A 6,650-nucleotide genomic window follows, 5' to 3' on the forward strand; every position below is an offset into this window, starting at 1 on the left:
ACACGGACATTCTCCGATACGAAGTTTCTCCAACACGGAGCTTCTCCAACACGAAGTTTCTTCAACACGGAGTTTCTCACACACGGAGTTTCTCCAACACGGAGTTTCTGCAACACGGAGTTTCTCCAACACGAAGTCTCTCCAGCGCGGATATTCTCCAGCGCGTAGTTTCCCCAGCGCGGATTTTCTGCAGCATGGAGTTTCTCCAACATGGAGTTTCTCCAACATGGATTATCTCCAACACGGAGTTTCTACAACACGGAGTTTCTACAACACGGAGTTTATTCAACAGGGAGTTTCTCCAACACAGAGTTTCTCCAACACGGAGTTTCTACAACATGGAGTTTCTCCAACACGGAGTTTCTACAACATAAAGTTTCTCCAACACGGAGTTTCTCCAACACGGACTTTCTCCAACACGGACTTTCTCCAACATGGAGTTTCTCTCACACGGAGTTTCTCCAACACGGAGTATCTCCAACACGGAGTTTCTTCAACACGGAGTTTCTCCAACACGGACATTCTCCAACACGGACTTTCTCCAACATGGAGTTTCTCTAACACGGAGTTTCTCCAACACGGAGTTTCTCCAACACGGAGTTTCTTCAACACGGAGTTTCTACAACATGGAGTTTCTCCAACACGGAGTTTCTACAACATAAAGTTTCTCCAACACGGAGTTTCTCCAATACGAAGTTTCTTCGACATGGAGTTTCTCCAACATAAAGTTTCTCCAACACGGAGTTTCTCCAATACAGAGTTTCTCCAACACGAAGTTTCTCCAGCGCGGAGTTTCTCCAACACGGAGTTTCTCCAACACAGTGTTCCTCCAACACGGAGTTATTCGAACACGGAGTTTCTCCAGCGCGGAGTTTCTCCAACACGGAGTTGCTATAGCACGGAGTTTCTCCAACAAGGATTTTCTCCAACACGGAATTTCGCCAATACGAAGTTTCTACAACACGGAGTTTCTCCGACACGGACTTTCTCCGATACGAAGTTTCTCCAACACGGTGCTTCTCCAACACGGAGTTTCTCCAACACGGAGTTTCTCACACACGGAGTTTCTTCAACACGGAGTTTCTGCAACACGGCGTTTCTCCAACACGGAGTTTCTCCAACACGGACTTTCTCCAACACGGAGTTTCTTCGACACGGAGTTTCTCCAACACGGAGTGTCTTCAACACGGAGTTTCTACAACATGGAGTTTCTCTAACACGGAGTTTCAACAACATAAAGTTTCTCCAACACGGAGTTTCTCCAATACGGTGCTTCTCCGACACGGAGTTTCTCCAACACGGAGTTTCTCCAACACGGAGTTTCTACAACACGGAGTTTCTACAACACGGAGATTCTCGAACTCAGAGTTTCTCCAACACGGAGTTTCTCCAACACGGAGTTTCTTCAACACGGAGTTTCTACAACATAAAGTTTCTCCAAGACGGAGTTTCTCCAATACGAAGTTTCTTCGACATGGAGTTTCTCCAACATAAAGTTTCTCCAACACGGAGTTTCTCAAATACGGAGTTTCTCCGACACGGAGTTTCCCCGACACGGAGTTTCTCCAACACGGAGTTTCTCCAACATGGAGTTTCTCCGACACGGAGATTCTCCTAGACGGAGTTCATCCAACACGGAGTTTCTCCGACACAGAGTTTCTACAACACGAAGTTACTCCAGCACGAAGTTTCTCCAACACGGAGTTTATCTAACAATAAGTTTCTCCAACACGGAGTTTCTACAACAAGGAGTTTCGCCAACACGAAGTTTCTACAACACGGAGTTTCTCCGACACGGACATTCTCCGATACGAAGTTTCTCCAACACGGAGCTTCTCCAACACGAAGTTTCTTCAACACGGAGTTTCTCACACACGGAGTTTCTCCAACACGGAGTTTCTGCAACACGGAGTTTCTCCAACACGAAGTCTCTCCAGCGCGGATATTCTCCAGCGCGTAGTTTCCCCAGCGCGGATTTTCTGCAGCATGGAGTTTCTCCAACATGGAGTTTCTCCAACATGGATTATCTCCAACACGGAGTTTCTACAACACGGAGTTTCTACAACACGGAGTTTATTCAACAGGGAGTTTCTCCAACACAGAGTTTCTCCAACACGGAGTTTCTTCAACACGGAGTTTCTACAACATGAAGTTTCTCCTACACGGAGTTTCCCCAACATGGAGTTTCCACCACACGGAGTTTCTACAACACGGAGTTTCTACAACAGGGAGATTCTCGAACACGGAGTTTCTCCAACACGCAGTTTCTCCAACACGTAGTATCTCCAACACGGAGTTTCTCCAACACGGAGTTTCTGCAACAGGGAGTTTCTCCAACAAAGATGTTTCCAACTGGGAGTTTCTCCAACATGAACTTTCTCCAACAGGGAGTTTATTAAACAGGGAGTTTCTAAGACATGGTGTTTTTCTAAAATGAAGTTTCTACAACAGGGATTTTCTCCAACACGGAGTTTCTCTAACGTGGTGTTTCTCCAAAACAGAATTTCTCCGACACGGAGTTTCTCCAACACGGAGTTTCTACAACATAGTTTCTCCAACACGGAATTTCTCCAACACGGATTTTCTCCAACACGGACATTCTCCAACACGGACTTTCTCCAACATGGAGTTTCTCTAACACGGAGTTTATCCAACATGGAGTTTCTCCGACACGGAGATTCTCCAAGACGGAGTTCCTCCAACACGGAGTTTCTCCGACACAGAGTTTCTCCAACACGGAGTTTCTCCGACACAGAGTTTCTACAACACGATGTTTCTCCAGCACGAAGTTTCTCCAACACGGAGTTTCTCTAACAATAAGTTTCTCCAACACAGAGTTTCTCCAACACGAAGTTTCTACAACATGGAGTTTCCCCAGCACGGAGTTTCTCCAACACGGAGTTTCTAAAACACGGAGTTTCTCCAACACGGAGTTTCTCCAACACGGACATTCTCCAACACGGACTTTCTCCAACATGGAGTTTCTCTAACACGGAGTTTCTCCAACACGGAGTTTCTTCAACACGGAGTTTCTACAACATGAAGTTTCTCCATCACGGAGTTTCCCCAACATGGAATTTCCACCACACGGAGTTTCTACAACACGGAGTTTCTACAACACGGAGATTCTCGAACACGGAGTTTCTCCAACACGCAGTTTCTCCAACACGTAGTATCTCCAACACGGAGTTTCTCCAACACGGAGTTTCTGCAACAGGGAGTTTCTCCAACAAAGGTGTTTCCAACTGGGAGTTTCTCCAACATGAACTTTCTCCAACAGGGAGTTTATTAAACAGGGAGTTTCTAAGACATGGTGTTTTTCTAAAATGAAGTTTCTACAACAGGGATTTTCTCCAACACGGAGTTTCTCTAACGTGGTGTTTCTCCAACACGGAGTTTCTCCAACACAGAATTTCTCCAACACGGAGTTTCTCCAACACGGAGTTTCTCCAGCGCGGAGTTTCTCCAGCGCAGAGTTTCTCCAACACGGAGTTGCTATAGCACGGAGTTTCTCCAACAAGGATTTTCTCCAACACGGAGTTTCTCCAACACGGAGTTTTTCAACACAGAGTTTCCCCGACACGGAGTTTCTCCAACACGGAGTTTCTCCAACATGGAGTTTCTCCGACACGGAGATTCTCCAAGACGGAGTTCCTCCAACACGGAGTTTCTCCGACACGGAGTTTCTCCAACACGGAGTTTCTCCGACACAGAGTTTCTACAACACGAAGTTTCTCCAGCACGGAGTTTCTCCAACATGGAGTTTCTCCAACAAGGAGATTCTAAATGAAGGATTTTTTCGAACAAGGAGATTCTCCAACATGGTGTTTCTCTAACACGGAGTTTCTCCAACACAGAGTTTGTCCGACACGGAGTTTCTTCGACACTGAGTTTCTCCAACACGGAGTTTCTCCAATACGGAGTTTCTCCGACACAGAGTTTCTCCGACACAGAGTTTCTCCAGCACGAAGTTTCTCGGACTTTCTCCAACACGGACATTCTCCAACACGGACATTCTCCAACATGGAGTTTCTCTAACACGGAGTTTCTTCAACACGGAGTTTCTACAACATGAAGTTTCTCCATCACGGAGTTTCCCCAACATGGAGTTTCCACAACACGGAGTTTCTCCAGCACGGAGTTTCTCCAACATGGAGTTTCTCCAAAGAGGATTTTCTCCAATAAGGAGTTTCTCCAACAAGAAGGTTCTCCAACATGGAGTTTCTCCAACATGGAGTTTCTCTAACACGGAGTTTCTCCAACACGGAGTTTCTCCAACACGGAGTTTCTCCAACACGGAGTTTCTCCGACACGGAGTTTCTCTGACACAGAGTTTCTACAAAACGGAGTTTCTCCAACACGGAGTTTCTAAAACACGGAGTTTCTCCTACACGAAGTTTTCTTCAACACGGAGTTTCTCCAACACGGAGTTTCTCCAACAAGGAGTTTCTCCAACAAGGAGTTTCTCCAACACGGAGTTTCTCCAACACGGAGTTTCTCCGACACGAAGTTTCGCTGACACAGAGTTTCTACAACACGGAGTTTCTCCAACACGGAGTTTCTAAAACACGGAGTTTCTCCAACACGGAGTTTCTCCAACACGGAGTTTCTCCAACACGGACTTTCTCCAACACAGTTTCTCCAACACGGAGTTTCTCCGAAACGGAGTTTCTCCAGCACGGAGTTTCTCCAACAAGGAATTTCTCCGACACAGAGTTTCTCCAACACGGAGTTTCTCCAACACGGAGTTTCTCCAACACGGAGTTTCACCAACACGGAGTTTCTCCGACACGGAGTTTCTCTGACACAGAGTTTCTACAACACGGAGTTTCTCCAACACGGAGTTTCTAAAACACGGAGTTTCTCCAACACGGAGTTTCTCCAACACGGACATTCTCCAACACGGACTTTCTCCAACATGGAGTTTCTCTAACACGGAGTTTCTCCAACACGGAGTTTCTCCAACACGGAGTTTCTTCAACACGGAGTTTCTACAACATGGTGTTTCTCCAACACGGAGTTTCTACAACATAAAGTTTCTCCAACACGGAGTTTCTCCAAAACGAAGTTTCTTCGACATGGAGTTTCTCCAACATAAAGTTTCTCCAACACGGAGTTTCTCCAATACAGAGTTTCTCCAACACGAAGTTTCTCCAGCGCGGAGTTTCTCCAACACGGAGTTTCTCCGACACAGTGTTCCTCCAACACGGAGTTATTCGAACACGGAGTTTCTCCAGCGCGGAGTTTCTCCAACACGGAGTTGCTATAGCACGGAGTTTCTCCAACAAGGATTTTCTCCAACACGGAATTTCGCCAATACGAAGTTTCTACAACACGGAGTTTCTCCGACACGGACTTTCTCCGATACGAAGTTTCTCCAACACGGAGCTTCTCCAACACGGAGTTTCTCCAACACGGAGTTTCTCACACACGGAGTTTCTTCAACACGGAGTTTCTGCAACACGGCGTTTCTCCAACACGGAGTTTCTCCAACACGGACTTTCTCCAACACGGAGTTTCTTCGACACGGAGTTTCTCCAACACGGAGTGTCTTCAACACGGAGTTTCTACAACATGGAGTTTCTCTAACACGGAGTTTCAACAACATAAAGTTTCTCCAACACGGAGTTTCTCCAATACGGTGTTTCTCCGACACGGAGTTTCTACAACACGGAGTTTCTCCAACACGGAGTTTCTACAACACGGAGTTTCTACAACACGGAGATTCTCGAACTCAGAGTTTCTCCAACACGGAGTTTCTCCAACACGGAGTTTCTTCAACACGGCGTTTCTACAACATGGAGTTTCTCCAACACGGAGTTTCTACAACATAAAGTTTCTCCAACACGGAGTTTCTCCAATACGAAGTTTCTTCGACATGGAGTTTCTCCAACATAAAGTTTCTCCAACACGGAGTTTCTCCAATACGGAGTTTCTCCGACACGGAGTTTCCCCGACACGGAGTTTCTCCAACACGGAGTTTCTCCAACATGGAGTTTCTCCGACACGGAGATTCTCCTAGACGGAGTTCATCCAACACGGAGTTTCTCCGACACGGAGTTTCTCCAACACGGAGTTTCTCCGACACAGAGTTTCTACAACACGAAGTTACTCCAGCACGAAGTTTCTCCAACACGGAGTTTATCTAACAATAAGTTTCTCCAACACGGAGTTTCTACAACAAGGAGTTTCGCCAACACGAAGTTTCTACAACACGGAGTTTCTCCGACACGGACATTCTCCGATACGAAGTTTCTCCAACACGGAGCTTCTCCAACACGAAGTTTCTTCAACACGGAGTTTCTCACACACGGAGTTTCTCCAACACGGAGTTTCTGCAACACGGAGTTTCTCCAACACGAAGTCTCTCCAGCGCGGATATTCTCCAGCGCGTAGTTTCCCCAGCGCGGATTTTCTGCAGCATGGAGTTTCTCCAACATGGAGTTTCTCCAACATGGATTATCTCCAACACGGAGTTTCTACAACACGGAGTTTCTACAACACGGAGTTTATTCAACAGGGAGTTTCTCCAACACAGAGTTTCTCCAACACGGAGTTTCTACAACATGGAGTTTCTCCAACACGGAGTTTCTACAACATAAAGTTTCTCCAACACGGAGTTTCTCCAACACGGACTTTCTCCAACACGG

Source organism: Amblyomma americanum, unplaced genomic scaffold, assembly GCF_052857255.1.
Source record: "Amblyomma americanum isolate KBUSLIRL-KWMA unplaced genomic scaffold, ASM5285725v1 scaffold_58, whole genome shotgun sequence".
Lineage (NCBI taxonomy): Eukaryota > Metazoa > Arthropoda > Arachnida > Ixodida > Ixodidae > Amblyomma > Amblyomma americanum.